Source organism: Sus scrofa, chromosome 7, assembly GCF_000003025.6.
Source record: "Sus scrofa isolate TJ Tabasco breed Duroc chromosome 7, Sscrofa11.1, whole genome shotgun sequence".
Lineage (NCBI taxonomy): Eukaryota > Metazoa > Chordata > Mammalia > Artiodactyla > Suidae > Sus > Sus scrofa.
Window position 1 is genome coordinate 8,443,255 of NC_010449.5, and position 19,633 is coordinate 8,462,887.

Below are 19,633 nucleotides of genomic sequence, written 5' to 3' on the forward strand. Positions count from 1 at the left end.
AAAAGCCATCCCCCAAACTAAGTGATCCTCAGAGATTGGTGGGATTGACAGGGAGAGGGGAGGTCTCCAGTAAATCCCATAAGTGAAAGAAAACCCATAAGTGAAAGCATCAGCATTTGGTATCTATTCAACCTAGAAGTCACTAACAAAGCTGATCACAGTACTAAGCAAGTACAACTTGTATGCCCCACCCTCTCCTGGCACTAACCTCGGAGGGGCCTCAAAACAGTAGCAAAGAGAGAGAGGCCAAAAGAAAGCAAGAAGAAACCCTGCATGGTTGTAAGAAATTCTAGCCAGATAATGAGTTCCCGTGAATTGTTTTTGTTGGCGATTGGTTTGATGGGGGATTATGCTTTTAGGAATTTAAAGTATGTGTGATCGGTGATCCATTAATTCAAAACTATTTAGTTGAGTTCCTACAACTGAGTACCTGCAGTACTTACAAGCTGCTGTAGGACATATAGAAGACTCATCCTCCTTTAAGTCTTTGACATATTAGTGAAAGAAGCAGACCAGAAAGTAATCTTAAGGCAATGTGATTAATGCTAGAAGAGAAGGAAGACTGTAATATTAGAGCCGAGACTAAGGACATTGGACTTTTCTGAAAGGATCTGGAAAGCTTCTCTAGAAGGCGATACTGAGTCTGATATTCCCACTAGAAGGTTGGAAGAGTGGAAGTTATTCTCGGAGGCAAAACTGCTTAACACAAAAGCATGAAACAGGAGAACCCAACTTGCTCAGAGAACTGTAAATTTACCAGAGTGGTGGTGGTACTAAACACCACTAGACAGTGGTGGGGGTGCTTCTGGAGGTTATTCAGAGTCCCTGTGACTTGTTAAGAAATTGGGAGACAGCTGTCGTTCCAGTGAAAATTGTTACAAGATTTTGATCTTGCTCTTATGCTCACATATATGCTTTTAAAAATAGACAGAATTATAAGATTTTTTAAAAATTATCTATAATTCCACAAACCAGAAAGGCTAATAAACAGATCCTGGAGTGTTTTCTTCTATTATTTATATATTTATTAAATTTTATCCTATTTCAATTTTGTGGCCTATATCTCCAACTTAATTCACTACTGTGATTACCTTCCAGGGTCATTGACTAGTTTTTGATGACATTATCACATGATCATTGGTCATATAATGAATGATCAATATTATAACAAATGAATCCACTATTTTGTATTTAACCCTTCCTTTACTATTAACAGTTGGATTGTTTCAAAAGCTTTGCAGTTAACATCCAGGTATATAAATCTTTCAGTGCATTTTTTTAATGCCCTTAAGATAGGGTCCAACACAGTGAATTGCTAGGTCAAAAATAATAAACTCTTGGAGTTCCCATCAGGACACAGCGGAAACGAATCCAACTAGGAACCATGAAGTCACAGGTTCGATCCCTGGCCTCAATCAGTGGGTTAAGGATCTGGTGTTGCCATGAGCTGTGGTGTAGGTTGCAGATGCAGCTCGGATCCTGTGTTGCTGTGGCTCCTGCGTAGGCTGGCAGCTGTAGCTCCAATTGGACCCCTAGCCTGGGAACCTCTATATGCCCTAAAAAAAAGGAAAAAATAAAATAAAATAAATAAATAAATAAACTCTTCTGAAGCTATTTTTTTACACATTTCTAGATTAATTTCCACAAAACATTTCCTAATTTATACTCTTGCCCCTTGTTCAATAGCAGTAAAATAGTCTCTATTTCTTTATAGGTTTATCAAATGGGAGAAATTATTTACTTTTATAAATAATCTTTGCTGGATTTTTTAATAAAATAAACTTTAATTGGCATTTTTATAAATGACCTTTGGCAGTAACTTTTGTTTGCACTTTTAAAACTAAAAGTTCACTGAAGAAATGTTGGGTATAGAAAAATGCAAAGAAGAAAAGTCAAAAAATAATAATTAAAATAATTTTCATTCTGTTTTCCTATAATTAACATCTTGGTATATAGCCTTACAGTTATTTAAACTCTCTCCCTCTAAGTATATTTAACAAAATCAAGATCTTATTTGGAATTACTCATATTTTGTCTTTTTTGTATAATACTGTAGAACAAGTGGTGTATCAGATCCTTAATTAGGCTTGGCTTTCGAGAGCTGCATAATATTCCCTTATGTGAATGGGCTCTTAGGAATCCCCATTCCTGTATCGGAAGTTAGACTGGTTCTAGCCTTTCACCTTCTCATGAGTATCTTTGTACATACATCTCTGTGCATATCTTGAATTAATTTTTTAAGACCAATTGGATAAAAATGGAAATGTTGAGTAAAAAGAATGGAACAATTTCAAGGATTTTTTATTCATATGGCAAAGTTTCTTTCCAAAAAAAAAAAAAAAGATGCTTCCATGAGTAGTGAATGAGAGGTATTTCTTCACAGCACTGAGGATTATCACCATTTTAATTGTGTGAATTGAGCTATAACAATGCCTTTTTATTTTAATTTTCCTATCTTTATTTATAACATTAAATATCATTTTAGGTCTTTATGGGCAATGTTTTTTCTTATTTTCAAGATTTTGTGCCTTTCCTGTGGATGTTCAGTCTTTTTCTCTAGCTTTAAGATTATTAATTGTTTATCTGCAGTATTTACTCATATAGTCCTTTTTTTAACCCTGTATTTTGTATTGCCAAGGTTTTAGATTTTATTTGTGTCTTTGTTGGCTATATTACATCTTTGAGTAAGTTTTTCAGGATACTTATGGGGGTACTTTTTGATCCTTTGCATAACTAAAATATCCTTTCTGTTGCCATTACATGTGAATGACATCTTGTCAAGATATAAAATTCTTGGGCCACAACCTTTTCCCTCACAAATCTATAGTCATTGTCTTCTGATACACAATATAGAAGGGAAAAAGTGTGTGTTTGGCCTTTGTATATATGATGCTTAATTTTATATGTTAACCTGACTGGGTAGTGGAGCACCTAGGTAATTTGGTCAGATATTCTGGATATTTCTGTGAGTTTGTTTCAGATGAGATTAGCATTTGACTTGCTAGACTGAGCATAGCAAGTTGCCCTTCCTGTGTGGGTGGGCCTCATCCAATCAGTTGAAGGTCTAACTAGAACAAAAGGCTTACTGTCCCCTGAGTGAAAGAGAGTCCTTCTGCCGGACCACCTTGAAAGTGGAACATCAGCTTACCTTGGGATGTGTCATCAAGCTAATCATGTGAGCTATTTCCTAAGAATAAGTCCATACATACATATATAGATACATATATATATATATATATATATATATATATATATATATATATGTATTATAAGTCTCCCCATACACACACATCCTATTAATCTGTTTCTCTGGAGAACACCAATTAATGAAACATGTCACCTGGAATTTTTTTTTTATAATGATTTTTATTTTTTACATTGTAGCTGGTTAACAGTGTTCTGTCAGTTTTCTACTGTACAACAGCATGACTCAGTCACACATACGTGTATACAGTCTTTCTTCTCACATTATCATGCTCCATCACAAGTGACCAGACATAGTTCCCAGTGCTATACAGCAGGATCTCATTGTTTATCCATTCCAAAGGCAATAGTTTGCATCTCTTAACCCCCAATTCCCAGCCCCTCCCACTCCCTTCCCCTCCCTCTTGCCAAGCCCAAGTCTGTTCTCCATGTCCATGATTTTCTTTTCTGTGGAAAGGTTCACTGTGCCATATGTTAGATTCCAGGTATAGGTGAAATCATATGGTATTTGTCTTTCTCTTTCTGACTTACTTCACTTAGTATGAGAGTCTCTAGTTCCATGTTGCATCCATGTTGCTGCAAATGGCCTTATTTGGTTCTTTTTGATGGCTGAGTAGTATTCCACTGTGTATACTTCTTAAGTATCTTCTTAATCCATTCATCTATCAATGGACATTTGGGTTGTTTCCATGTCTTGGCTATTGCGAATAGTGCTGCAATGAACATGTGGGTGCATGTGTCTTTTCAAGAAAGGTTTTGTCCGGATATAAGCCCAAGAGTGGGATTGCTGAGTCATGTGGTAGTACTATGTATAGTTTTCTAAGGTACCTCCGTACTGTTTTCCATAATGGTTGTACTAATTTCCATTCCCACCAACAGTGTAGTAGGGTTTCCTTTTCTCCATGCCCTCTCTAGCATTTGTTATTTGTGGACTTATTAATGATGGCCATTCTGACTGGTGTGAGGTGGTACCTCATGGTAGTTTTGATTTACATTTCTCTAGTAATCAGTGATGTGGAGCATTTTTCCACGTGCTTGTTGGCCATCTGTATATCTTCTTTGGAGAAATGTCTGTTCAGGTCTTCTGCCCATTCTTCCATTGGGTTGTTGGCTTTTTTTGCTGTTTATTTTTTCTGCTTCCGTATTTATAGCATTTGTTTTCTTTATCTGTAAAATTCAAAAAAAAAAACGAATCACTGTATTTCTAAGTGTGGGTCTTTTTCAGTCATTGTGTTTGGAATATAAAGTGATCCTAAGAGACAAAATGCTGGAAATGCTTTCGTGTAATAGCTGTTCTTTGTGGCCTGTAGTACGGGAAGGTCATCTGTTGGGAGGAAGGAGGTGAGGATATTCGATCCCGAGCATCAGTGCCATCCATGCCTTTTCACTTCCTGCTGTCTGTCAGCCCACTCATGCTGGCTGCAGTCCTCCCGCTTCCCTAGTCTACTGTGTACGGACCTTCCGCTGTTCTGATTCAGGCGTGACCAAGATGCAGCTCTCCAGTCTGAAACTCCAGTGCTTCACATTTAGAAATTATTTATTATTGGTTTTTTATATATTTAAGTCTCTTTACCCTGACCTACACAGAAATTATCTCATATTCACTTTTCATTTAGTAAGCTTTTGATAATATTTGTTCTCTGACTTAAATTGAAAAGACCAATAGATAATCACACATTGCAAAAATAAGCAGTTGACTGTTTTAAAAATCTCCACCCTCTTTAAACCAATGTGGACCATAATCAAAATAAACTTCTGCTCTAGGCTAATCGTCAGGCTTTGTCCTATATATATATATATATATATATATGCAAATATGTATATGGATTTCATTTGTTATAGCCAAGAGTAGCACAAAAATAAAAATCTTATTGGAAAATGTGTCCCAATATAAATGTTTCCAAAGTGATTTTGTAAGGGATACAAGGGAACGTGTAATTAATTCACTGATACTAAAAATTCCACAAAGATTTCTGCTGATTGCTTACAACTTCACTTAATAATAAATAGATTTACCAGGTGTCAGGCACCGTGGTATGTGAAATTTATCAATAGTTTTATCCACATAGATTTAAAAATGTGTAGCCCAAAACTGTGCTACCTATATAATAAAAATCATATATTCCTGAATTTAATTTGGCATTCTGTCAGTTGTAATAAAATCGCTAACTTACATAAATGATATTGTGCTTCAGGATTACTGGATGCTTAAGTGGCTGCGATCAATATAATTCAATTCATCTAAACCACATTTTGCAGTCTGTCTCTTCTCATTTTATCAGGGGGGCCTTTGTATACTCATTTATTTTATATCATGTACAGGGTAATCCATAGGTAGGTTTGTGCACACATCCGTATGTACCCACACTTCCTGAAAACACCTGAGGTCCTGCACAATTCTATAGGTAGCGACCTTCTGTTCACTCAACACCTTATGTTCCAGAGACGTTTATTCTTATGTTTCCTCATATTTAATCAGCATATTTTCTTATCTGTCCAACTTCCACCTCACTCCTGAGGGCCTTAAGGTAGCATCTATCTGTTTCCCACTCATGTACTTTTATTTAGTCATCAGTCATGTAAACACTCAGTTAACAAGTATTTCCCACCAGCTATGCACAGTAGTATCGGATCTAGAGAAATTAGTTAGGCTGAGTCTTTTCTCTGAAGAACAGCATGCTTTAGTATCTTTTGGTGAGAGGTGGGTACTGTTTTCTGGTGTCTGGGATATCAGTGGGTTTGAGGCAATGGATGATCTGACCCTTGAAACATTACAATAAATATAGCAATAACTTAATTCAGTAAGAAAATAAAAGAAAAAAAAAGAAAGGAAAGATAAGCGGGAACATTAACTAAATGGGTTTTTAATTGATGGAATCTGAGTTTCGGGAGAGTAGGGAAGAAAAGAGTGTAGAAGGAGGTGGCTGGTCTTGCACCCGGGAAAAAAAGGGTGAAAAAAATCTGGCAGTGCAGAAGGACTCCTCACAGCAGAGCAGTCTCTGAATCCTGAGGCCAGAACTAGAAAATAAACAGACAAAACATCAAGCAACACCCCCACACTCCAGTCATTCCTGCTAATAGGCTTTCAATAAGTCCAGCTGGACCAGACCCAAGATTACGTTTCCAGGGGAAGCAAGGGCAGAGCTGCATATGGAAATAAGCACTATTTCTTCTGACCCCCCCGCCCCCAGTATCCCTATAACTCTAAAACAACCTATGGATTAACCTTAAGTCCTCTCTGTAAGAGTGGTATTTCAAGGATAACAAATAGTAACACAGTCTGGCTTGTGAAAAAAAAAAAAAAATTGCATCTACCATTTTGTTATCCTAATATTATTATATAATGAGTAAGTCTTTCATTACAAATTTGGAGTTAAGACTTAAAATGCAATGTTAGGAGGTTACTTGTACTCAAGTGGAATTTGTCGGTAGCAGAACCCTACTCGTTTTCATGGGACGGTAGGAATGAGACATAACAGAAGGAAAAGGTCAAAGAACTTAGAGCTTCATGGTTCCAAAAGCCAGCTCTGCCCGCATCACAATTTGGGCCCCTCGCTGTCAACCGTGATGCATTTGGACATGTATAAGTTGAGTCTGAAGTATTTTAAATCTAGTTTGGTATGCTTATTGAAAACATTGGTGAAGAAGACATGTTACATCTGTTAAGCCTACAATTAAAAAATTCCACAGAATAGGTGGCGTAAATGATGGGAATCTTTTTCTCATGGCGCTGGAGGCTAAGATCAAGATTCCAGCTCTTTTGGTTTCTGGTGAGGACTCTCTTCGTGGCTTGCAGATGGCTACCTGCTTGGTGAGTCCTCCGTGGCTGAGAGAAAGAGATCTTCCTCTTCCAAAGAGGTCATCAGTCCCATCAATTTAGGGCCCCACCTTATGCCCTCATTTAATGTTAACCAGCTCCAAATTCAGTTACTGGGAGTTAGATCTTCAACATACGAATTTTAGGGGAAGACAATTCAGTCCATAGCACATTGTATAATTTCTTGTAATAACTTTGTTCCTATAACTACATTACTCTTAGTTTTCTTAAAATAGCTTCAAGTTTGCAAGAAAACTAATGCATGATTATTTGAATAGTCCCCAGCAGTCAGGATAGCACTAAGGGTTGTGAGCTCCCAGCCACACAGATCATTTTACTGAGCAACCACCCACATACCCTAATTGATTGAAATCCCAAATCTAAACATACGCCTCATTTTCTGAAGTTCACAGACATGGTATCAATTAGATTTTAAAGGTGTTTTTCCCTCAAAAGTGTTCTTGAATGCAGTTTCCATTGCCATGATTAATAGATTTGAAAGCATCACACCATGGCTCTACTTGCCACACACTGTCACATATTCACGGGGGCACAAGAACATTCAAAGGAGATGAGATAGCTATTGCCTACCTTTCTCCCATCACCCTTGCCCCAAATAACATGGGGCAAAATGTAGCATACAGACTGCTTGGTTTCCTAGGCTGGACTGTCTGTTGAGAATCTCTAGGAAAAGTGTAAGAACGTATGCACAATTGTGATCTCTTGCTCCAAGGACAGTAGTTTCTTGAAACGACATAAACCATGAGATGGCCATCTTCACTAGGTGTTTAACGAAGACTCTGTCTCACTCTTGTGTTTTCTCTTGGGTATGTTTTGTGACTGTTGGCCTCACGATCCATAATACAGACTAAGAACCTCCAGAGGTAACTTATTTAATGAAGAATTGGGATGTGACTGGCTTTTCAGTCCAGTTGCAAGTAGCAACTGTGCTGTCTGTTATACTGGTGGATGTTGAAGTTCAGCTTAATGTGGGACAAAAATGCTAGGAAACCAAACAACGTAAAACCTAGTGGGGTCAGGTCGTCAGGCTACCTAAATAAAGAGGGGGGAAAAGTAGATCAATCTTAAGTGATTTACAATCTCCTTTAAAAAAAAAAAACTCACACTTTGGTATATACTTAATTCTCCTCTAATGTTATTTAAATATTTTCAGACGTAAATCCCTAAGATTTATACCTTGAATCCAGCTATAAAATTTGAAAAGTATAGTAATTATATACAAATGAAAAGTGCATCAATAAAATTAGAGTTGGAATACTTTGCTAAGTTGCATGTGCTGTTATATTAAATCACTGCTTTAACATAACTGTATGACTAACTGCTGTGACACAAGATTGCTTTTTTCCCTGATTTTAAAGGTTTTGATGGCTTTATAGTTAAAATTACATATTTATAAATCATTTTATTTGTATAATAAACATGCATTTCATAGATAATAAAATTATGCATAATTAAACATTTATATTTAGTATAAAAATGAAAGTACAATTTATATCATAAGATTTATATCTTATAACTAGTTTTTTTAATTATAAAATGCCACAAGACAGAAAACCAATTAAAATTATCCAAACATCTAATACTCAAAGACCAACCCAGTTTAATGTATTTCTTTCTTTTCTTGTTAAATGCATAATTCTGGAGGGAGGAAATAGGAAAGCAGTTCAGTTCATATTTGAATTTTACATAACATCTTATGCTTTTGGCTAGAGTGACCAACTGTCCCAGTTTGCCTGGGACCTAGGGATTTCCCGAGACATAGGACTCTCAGCCCTAAAATCAGGACAGTCTCAAGCAAAGTGGACAATTGAACACCCTTCTTTGAGCCTTGTATCTTGTTCCCTGCCTTATTCTTACCTAAATCTACATGTATTTTAGGTTGTAGCGTCTTTTGCTTTCCATCATCAGTCAACAGTCTTCATACAGTTTTCCAAAATTGAAAACTGAAATATTTTAACTTCAATGCTGCGCTTTTATTCTCTCTCTCTTCCCTTTTTTTTTTTTTTTTTTTCTTTTTGCAGGTGCATGCAGCATACAGAAGTTCCCTGGCTAGGGATTGAATCCGAGCTGCATTTGCAGGTCTTCACCACAGCCACAGCAGCACCGGATCTGAGCTGCATCTGCAACATATGTTGTAGCTTGTGGCAACAAGGTGCAACGCCAGATCCTTAACCCACTGAGTGAGGCCAGGGATTGAACCTCCATCTTCACGGACACTGTGTCAGGTTCTTCACTCTCTGAGCCACAATGGGAATTCCCCTTTATTCTCTTTATTCTCGAAGGTTAAGAACAGGTGCTAGATTCTTTTGAGTTTCACATTATAGATTGTTGATGACTGTGTCCTCGCCCCACTTCTCAAGAAACCATTCTGTGAGGAATCCCCTGGTGGCTTGGCGAGCTAAGGATCCTGCTATGGCTCAGGTCACTGCTGTGCTACAGTTTTGATCTCTGGCCCAGGAACTTCTGTGTGCTATGGGTGTAGCCAAAAAAATAAAAATTCTGTGTACAGTTTGAAGTTCACTTACCCCAAATGCATCATCTGCTGCCTCTGTTCAGTTGCTTTTAACAATCAAAACAGAACTGCTTGGCTCTCATGTTGTCCTAAGTATAAATAGAAACACTAGGTTAACATGGGATGTTTGGTTGTTAAAAAGTCATCCAAATGTTATTGAATAGTCACTTTTTAGACTGTGATTAAAATAAACATACATAAAAATGTAACACTTATAAAAATATCTCTTAAACCACCAAGAATATATATGCAGATTCATGAGTGAGTTCTCATAGATCATTTTAACCCTGCATGTTTATTCATAGTGACAGAGAGTACCATTTTAAAATATGGAAAAATTATGATAGTGAATTAGATTTTATTTTAAAATGCTAGAATCTTGGCAAGTCCTTTTTCAGATGAATTGTTTAAGGTTCAGTCACTTTGGCCTATTGAAGAGAAATTTTCTAAGAGACATTCCAAACAAGATCATATGATTCAAAAAAAAAAAAAAAAAAAGAATATTCGCCTGATTTCTCATCCTCAGGATTTTAATTCTTGGGTCAAATTTTGGACATTTTTTTTCCTTTTAGGGCTTTAAATATTCTCCTCCTGAATATTTTCAGTTAATGGTAGCCTACCAGCTCTAGCTCTTTTAAAGACCTACACTCCACCAACAGGTAAACTGTTTTTACAAATGTTTTTATTCTAACTTAATTTCTCATTTCGAATGTGAACTAAATCAAAAATGAGAAGATTAGTAACACAGTAAAATGTATAGGACCCATTTAAGCATGTCATTTAGACATATTCTGGGGACTGCCCTTTTTTCACCATGAGGCCCATTAATGCTAGTTATGGAAACCATTTAAGCAATCTGAATCCTTGTCAACTTAAAGAGAAATGTTTTCATTTTGACAAGTGTGCACAGAGAAAACAATCTATTTGGAGGACAGTTTTCAGTTCATTCCAATATTATTGCAGATACGTGTGTTCGAATCAGTTTTTCATCACCCTCCATATTATTCTTGGCTCATTCCTCAAAAGAAGAGTATCTGTGTTTTGTCTTAAGTTTATTTCTTTTGTTATGAATATCTTGATTTGTTGGATCGAAAGTAGTCTTCTGAGAAATATTTTTGCTCTTGATAATTAAGAAAAAGTGTTCAGCAAAATTCCAAACATGAAAAATTAATACACTTTCTGAAAGAGTTTTATTGTAATGTCTTCTGCAATATGAGGATCTTCTTTAAGGAGGCTACTGCTTCTTCTGTGGTAAGAATTTTACAATTATTTAAGAAACAAACCCTTCAGTGTTTTGTGAGATGACAGTTTTAGAAATCTCTTTTTCAATTAAACAATTCAGAAATAATTTCTTTCTTTTTTTTTAGGGCCGTACCCGTGGCATATGAAGGTTCCCAGCCTAGGGGTTGAACGTGCCTACACTGCAGCCACAGCAACACCAGATCCCAGCTGCCTCTGCAACCTACACCGCAGCTCACAGCAACACCGGATCCTTAACCCACTGAGGAAGGCCAGGGATCGAACCCGCATCTTCATGGATACTAGTCGGATTCGTTTCCACCGAGCCACAACGGGAACTCCCAGAAATAATTTCTAGTTCTTTAAATCACACAAAAGCATACCCCCCACATCTCTTAACTTAATATCTGTAAGTATCTTGAATCAAGGTAAAGGAAGATGACTAATTCATGTCCCCAGAAGGTGATCTTGGTTGGAGTCATTCTGTATACTCATCTCCATTTGATATTTGAGTACAGATAAAGATAAAATATATGTCAGGTACAAGTGGAAGAGCAGTTCAGAAGGGCAGCTGTGGAGGTGTGTAAACAGGGGGAAAGTAGTTGCTTTGATGGTAATTTGTGAGATTTCCATAGATGCATAACTGATTTCACCTGGGCTCTCACGTTCTTCCCGTAGAAGACTACTACTCAACAGCTGTGCTTCAGTCATCAAAGCCCAAGGCAGTGACTCCATTTGCCATTTCCTAGGGCTTGTTCTAGCCAAGGCAGGGTTGAAATCTGTTCGGCATCTGAATAAAGATTTAGGAATTAACAAATACAGTTCTCAGCAGTTCTACTCTAGACACAAGGACTAAACAGAGTGTCACCAACCTTTGAGTTGAGCTCCAAGTTGATTGCTTGGAAATATTTTCCTACAGAATTAACACTATGTGTGGACTTGAGGTTTAGTATACAACATGCATACATTGTCTCACTAATGAACCTTGGCCCTGATGATCACCCGTGATACTGACTTGCAAAAGAAGCAGCAGCCCCGTGTTTCACTTCCCAAGGTGGCAAATCTTGCCTATTGCCATCCCGACAGTGAGGGCAAACGCTTCCTCTTCTCCAGTCTAGCACTGGGTCACTCAAATTAAAATCAAGATCCCGAGGCATCGTTAAAACAGAGATCTCAAATCTCCATAACAGAGAGGACATACAACACTAAAGGGGTTTTATGATCAAGTTTCAGCATGTGACATATAATCGTCAAATTGTAGGCTTACAAATAGGTGGTTTTCCTGGAGGCTTAATAGCCTGTTCATCTCACTTGTAGAACTTTCAGTCCCCGTGACTGAAATATAGTCACAAAAGACAAAGTGTTGTTGTTGTTCATAGAGAAAGAAGAAGTAAAATCCTGCCTCCACATCTACTCGTGTAACAAGAGCTGTAACCTTTAATGACCTCCGAGGTCTTGGCCGTATCCATGGCTGTAGAAATCAGACTCAGTAATGGAACACTTGGTTCTTCCGTTTTCCGGAGGCTGTCTTAACACCCCATGAGTATGATGTCTAATTTTTCTGGCCTTTGGCCATATTATATACACGAGCCATGCTGACCAAAATGTCTCGCTTTTTTAGCCAGAATGGTTTTGCTTGTATATCAGTAGTGAGGAAAAAAAGTGAATTAAGGCTTCTTCTTAGCGGTTACCTGGTGTTACATTTCCTGTCTTTTCTCAACCCTCCTGTGAAATATACACAATATTAAAATTTGAAATCCTAACATTTATAATTCTTCTCTTCTAGTAATTTGCTTCTTTCCCTTGGCAACTTAATCCCCAGGGGCCTGGAGTTTCTCATTTATAAAATGAGAGAATTATACCCAATAATATCCAAGAGTTTTTCTAATTGAGGAAGTCCATAGTACTACTTATGTTTATAGTAGGATTAAACAAGTACATAAATATATTGTGGATAATGAGAGCCAGGTTTTTCACTTTTGGAGAAAAAAGTTACAAATAAAGAAAAGGAAAGAATAGGATAAACTTTGTGGTGTTGGATTGAAACTAAAGATTTAAGTATGAATTCATGGTTTTTAATAAATATACAGAGGGACAGACAAAGAAATACAGACATGTGCGCAGGCATATGTTTCCCGGCTCTGTCTGCTCAGAGAGCCTAGAAGCAGCGACAACTCAGTAGCAGTTAGCCCACCTAGAGCCCAGGTATTGGTTCTAAATACAGTTTCCTAATTAAAGGAACCCAGGCCTCTTGCTGAAGCTATTGATTCCAGGCCTGCGGCAGGGAATGTGTATGACATGATCAGGACATCTTGTGGTGCCAGAAAGTAAAGGATGTGTAGAAAAATGATTGGGGTCGTGTCAGAAGAACACAGGAGCCAGTTTGGAGGTGCCTCAGTGGCCAAAGCTAGAGTAATTTGAGTGACAAAATATGTAATGATAGAATCACATTGTAACCCATAGACTAAAATAAATAGCCACAAGTCCATACTGAGACCAACCGATCCATCAAAAGGAGACTAGTTTTTTTTTTTTTTTTTTTCTAGTCCTTTTTAGGGCTGCACCTAAAAAGCAGCAGATGGAAGTTCCCAGGCTAGGGGTCCAATCCGAGCTGCAGCTGCCAGCCTACACCACAGCCATAGCAACATGGGGTCCAAGCCGCATCTGCAATCTACACCACAGCTCACGGCAATTCAGGATCCCCAGCCCTCTGAGGGAAGCCAGGGATCAAACCCGTGTCCTCATGGATACTTGTCAGATTCATTTCTGCTGCGCCAGGAACTCTGAGTAAAGTTCAATTAGTAAATGTGAAAGAAATGAGGTCAATATAAACAACCAACGTAGGCAAACTTAAGAGCCATAGAAGAAAGCTAAAATTAGTGGGCAAAATCATGATGAGAAACTAAGATGCATATTTACATAACCTTAGAGGATGGCACAGGAGGATAATTATTAATTTTAAAAAAATCTTAATTTCGCGTGGAGAAAGCAGCAAACATCTCCTTAACCGAGTGGTCAACGTTAACGTCACATCAGCATCGTGTGCCCCGTGACAGGATTCATTGGTAAGGGCCTAAATCACTTCTGTATTCTCACAAAGACAGATGAATCACTTCAGCCTAACCCTGAGAAAATATCAGAGGACTATAAATTAAGAGCTATTCTAAAAAATAACAAATACCTTTCAAAAAAAGTCAGGGTCATGAGAAACAAAGTTTGAGAAATTTTCCCAGATCGAAGGAGATTAAAGAAACAGGACAGTGAAATGGCATATAAATGTCAGGATTGCATCCTGGACCCAAAACTGACATGAGTGGAGAAGCTGATGAGATTGGATTAAGTTTTGTGAAGTACTTCATTGGATTACATCAATGTTGATTTCCTCCTTTTAGTAGTTATGCTATGGTTTTATAAGAAGAAACTCCTTGACAATGTTTTCCAAGTCTGAAATTACTCCCAATTTTAACAGCTAGAAAAATGATATAGCTAAAAAAGTTTACAGATTTTAAACGATAATGATATTCATTTAATAAATACTTCTCGAATGACTTCTCACCATGCTAAGAGACATCTAAAGATGCACAGTACACATGTACACACACATGTATACGCACAAATACATTTCCAGTTATTTTAAGTAATGCTGAGCCACTGATATTAAGACAAGAATTCTTATTTTTCCAGAAGTTAGGACCAAATATGTCTAATTATAATGATGATATTATGACAAGAGTAATAAAGACTAAACATATTTCAGATTAATCTATAAGTTCCATGTGTTTCCAATCAAAAATTCCAACAGAATTTTATGCAGATTCATAAGCAAATTCTAAAGTTCATCTAGAAGATAAAATTTGCAGGAATGTCTAAGGAAATTTTAATAACTTACTCTAACAAATGTAAAAGACTTTGAATCAATAGTAATTAAAGTGGTGTGACAAGGAGAGATCAATGGACATGATAAAAAACTAGAAACAGATTCATCCATCCATGAGATTTAGTGTAGAATACTGATAATATTTTAATCTAGTGAAGAAAAGATTAACTAGTCAATAATTGCTTTTGGGTAATTAGGAGCCATTTGGGAAAAAATTAGGTTCGCTTATTCATGCAACAAATATTTCACCGTCTACATGTTTTAGAAATAAAAATTAGTTCTCTAACTTTGTGCACAAAATAGTAGATTTCAATGTGATAAAGAGTTAGCTATTTTTTAATCTATAAAAATATTCAGATTAAAAAAAAATGAAGATAAAATATGAGCGAAGACCTTTCTACATAGTATAAAATCTATATGTCATAAAGGAAAAACTTGAAAGATTTAATTTCATGAAACTTAATAATTTTGTGTGATAAAAGATACCATAAACAAACTAAAGGACTGAAAAACATTTACATGTATATTAAAGATAAATTAGAACAGAAAATTTATTGAGTCCCAGTAAATAAAGAAAAAGACAACTCAATAGAAAAATGGGAAAAGAATATGATCAGCAATTCAAGCAAAAAAGGGTAAATGCCAAGACGTGTGCTTATCCCTTAGTAAAGAAATAAATAAAATTTTAAACAACAATGGCTTATTTTCACAAAATTGTCAGATATTTTTGAAGATTATTAATCTCCAACATTGGAGAATCTCCAATGTTGATGGTTAGATAAATGTGAAGTTGAGACCAAGTTTTATAGACCATTAATATAAAGAAGTGCACGTATCTTTTGACTTAATGATTTAATTTCTGTGAAGTTATCAAAAATATATGTGTACACAAGAAGCAGGTGTAGAAAAGAACATTTGAATTATTTGTAACAGCAAAACATGGGAAACTGTCCTTTAAAAGGAGAATGATGAAGAAGATGTAGAACCTGCAGGCATCGAAGTGCTTTCCAGTTGTTAAAGAAGAATGAGGTGGTGTTGATGTGTAAACATGGAAAGATCTCTGAGACTCTTTACGTGTAATAGCAGCTTGCATATCAATCGATAGAGTACGATAGAGGCTAGATAGATAGATGAAAGAGAATGTAACATATTTTACCTATATTCGCATAATTCTTGGTTTGAGTTTTTACACTGGGAATATATTCATTTATGACATATGTAGCTGAAAATATAAAGTGAAAAAATAAGCTTCCATATGATTTAGAGCAGCTCTATGTAAATAGAGTTATTTTGTTCAACTTTTAAGGTCACACTTAAAAGAAAAAGATGGGCTAAAAGTAGAATATTCAACCAAAAATATGTATTCCTGAGGTTAAACTAAGCAATAAAATACTTTCTTAGTAAAGCCTGGGAATGTGAATGACTTCCTCCTCCAACCATTGAGTTATAGGTCACGTAAATTGTCAGAAGGAATATTTTTGCATCTTTATTTCAGATGCGATTGGGGGGGAGGGGTCAGGGATTCCCTCAGCTGTGGGTAATAGCCTAGCTGTTCACACAGTGTATTCTAGGGACCAGCATAGCCTCACTCTTAGAGCTCACCAAATTAGAATAGTAGCAGCAAAACAAACTTACTCATTCGAATGCCCTTCTTGTCTTTAATGGATGTAAATGTTAGGATGAATAAATAAATAAAAAAAAGATACAGGAGTTCCGGTCGTGGCGCAGTGGTTAACGAATCCGACTAGGAACCATGAGGTTGCGGGTTCGGTCCCTGCCCTTGCTCAGTGGGTTAACGGTCCGGCGTTGCCGCGAGCTGTGGTGTAGGTTGCAGACGCAGCTGGGATCCCGCGTTGCTGTGGCTCTGGCGTAGGCCGGTGGCTACAGCTCCGATTCAACCCCTAGCCTGGGAACCTCCATATGCCGCGGGAGCGGCCCAAGAAATAGCAACAACAACAACAACAACAACCAAAAAAAAAGACAAAAAGACAAAAAAAAAAAAAAAAAAAAGATACAGGGTCTACAAAGCCAGGGGTAAAGAAACTAACTATTGAGTAATATGGAAATTAGAGAGTAAGACTATACAACCAAAACAAAGTTAGAGGAGATCCTTGAGAAGCTATGAATGAATGATGAAGCTATGAGTCACACCATTTTAAGACAATTCCTTGAGTTCTGATAATGTAAGTAAACCTATGGAGGAAATGTAGAATCATAGCTTTCCAAACCAGAAACTAGAGGTCATTTTTGATATTTCTTTTCTCTCATTGACACAGCCAGTCCATTAATTCAAGAAATATAATCCCATCCATTCAACTTCCAGAATAGCTCTCAAATCTCCCATCTGTGTTCTACCTTCAGTGCCACCACCCTGGTGTCACCACTGTCGGGTCTTCCTAAGACAACCTCGATGGCCTCTTAACCCTTCTCCCGTCCTGCACTCCTATCCTCCCAGCCCAGCCACATGGCAAACAAGGTGACCCTTTAAAACCTTGAATAGTCCTGTCCCTTTCTGTCTAAGCCGCCTTACCTTCCAGGGCTGCCCTGCTCAAAACAGCAGCGGCTGGCCAAACTCCCCCTTCCCCACCTGTCCATCTTCATGGTGAGTCTCTCCTTGCTCACTAAGCCAGTCTTGCTTCCTTTCTCTCCCTGAATCCCTGCTCAAGGCCCTCATGTGCTCCTTCTCCAAATGTTTGCTGGATTGATTCCCTCTCATCCTTGGTCCCAACTTAAATGATATTTACCCATCGCTGACCACACAATCTAAAACAACCCCCACCATTACTGTTTTAGTCTCTCATCTTTTTCTTCACAGTGCTTACGGAAATGTGTAACTGTTGATTCCTTTAAATGTATGCCTGTTTAATGTACATCTCCCCCACCATATAGATTCCAAGGGGACAGGAGCTATGTCTACCTCATTCACTTTCAAGTTCCCAATGCCTTGCCTAGTACCTGGCATGCAGTCGGCGTTCAATAAACGAATAGGAAACAAGCAGCATAATCAGATCCAGAAATATTTTGAAGGGATGGAAATGTCAAACAAGATGAAGATTGATAGGAATAACTATTATTCGTGTGATTTAAAGATAGAAATGAGGAGTTCCCGTCGTGGTGCAGTGGTTAACGAATCCAATTAGGAACCATGAGGTTGCAGGTTCGATCCCTGGCCTCCTTCAGTGGGTTAAGGATCCGGCATTGCCGTGAGCTGTGGTGTAGGTCACAGACACGGCTCTGATCCTGTGTGGCTGTGGCCAGCAGCTGTAGCTCTGATTCGACCCATAGCCTGGGAATCTCCATATGCCACAGGTGTGGCCCTAAAAAGCAAAAAAAAAAAAAAAAGAAAAAACTAGGATAAAGATAGAAATGATACAGGGATAGATACAGAGCCCTCTAGGGAGGTCAAATCGCTGCTCAGACAGTGTGTTAGGAACTCAGTGTAGTCACTGTGTCTGCTTCTCACTTACTGGGTCTAGAAATAATTTTGTCAGTGCACTCATGATAATTACCAAGTGACTCATACGGAATAAACGCACAGATTTTTACCTGCATTACAAAACCAACTCATTAATTTACAATGAGAAGTATAACCATCAAGTTAACCTGATTCTCAACCCTCGTTTAGCTCAACCACTCTCCCTAGGAAAGAGATGGGTAGCTAGATTATATCCAGGTAATAACTGCAGCTCTGAAGAGTCTCCTGGCCACAGATTACTTATGCTGCGGAGATACCATCACTTTAGAATACGTCACCACTGTCTCGTGCCTGGATTCCTACGAGAGTCTCCTAACTGTTCTCTGTACTTCCCCCTCTCAAATCCACTAAGCACACAGCTCAAAAGTGTTCCATTGAAAACACACACCCAGTTGCCTCACTCCTCTGTTCAGACACTTCAGTGGTTCTCCATTACCTCCGAAGGAAATCCAGGCCCTAGTCCGGGTGTTCAAGGCTCTGTGGGGTCTGGGCTCTGCCACCTCTCCAGTCTCATCAGCAGCCCCTCCCCCCAACTCTGGTCGCCCCAGTACACTAGTGTGCTTTCAGACTGAGAGACTGAATATGCAAATGGACGATGGCCAGACCGTATATAAAAATAGAGCTCTGACCCACAGCCTATAGTAGCCAGCCCAGGAAGCCAGCCTGCTCTCTGTAAGTCAGACCACTGTCTGTAACAGCCAAACCGGAAACCAAACAATAATCCCTTAACACTTGGACCCAAACAACCAAGACTTGTTAATAACTGATAGCTTTTGAGTCTCTGCCTAAACGTAAGTGACAATAGCTGATGCGATTGCCGTAGCCCACTCTGAGTAAATGGCCTTTGCTTGTCTTTTGGTTGGTCTTTGTTTCCAGAAGACCCTTCACTAGGACACGTGGCTTCTTCCTTGGATCCTTTCTAATCCTGCCCCCCCTGCCTGGAATGCCTCCTCCACCCTTCACATGGACAGCCCCTTCCTGTTTTCTAGGTTTCACCTTGTCAAAGACACCCCACCTGACCACTTTTTAAACACCCCATCCCAGCCTATCCCACCCTATCCCGGTCCAGGGAAGTGTTGATTCCCTCACAGCATCTAACCATAACTTGTACAACTTGCGATCATTTTGTGCGTCTTCTCAGTTTACTTCTTTTCTACCTATCACCCTCACAAAGAAGGAGCTTTATGAAAATAGAGATTCTCTCTCCTGTTTACTGTGACCTTTGAGGACCTAGGATAAAACCTCCAAAATACTAGGCACTGAAGAAAATATGCTGAATGACTGACAACATAAAGTAAATGCAGACCCATTGTAAGGAACACTTGTGCCAAGCCACCCACTGAAATAACTAGAAGCTAGATGAGTCTGTGATGCTGCAAGTTTGCCAGAGTCCTTCATAAACCAGGCTTGGGGCTGAAGCCCGTTTCTCTTAGACCGGCTTGATATGGACTTTCCCACTTCAGTGCAGTGGATGAGGGAGGAGTATGG

General features: G+C 38.2%; 1 long non-coding RNA gene across 1 annotated transcript; it reads right to left on the reverse strand.

Moving 5' to 3' along the window:
• LOC102166292 lies at positions 4,316-18,670 on the reverse strand. Its single transcript, XR_002346305.1, has 3 exons — positions 18,582-18,670; positions 9,568-9,643; positions 4,316-4,371 (listed from the first exon to the last, which is right to left on the reverse strand). It is a non-coding gene; the product is annotated as an uncharacterized LOC102166292 (long non-coding RNA).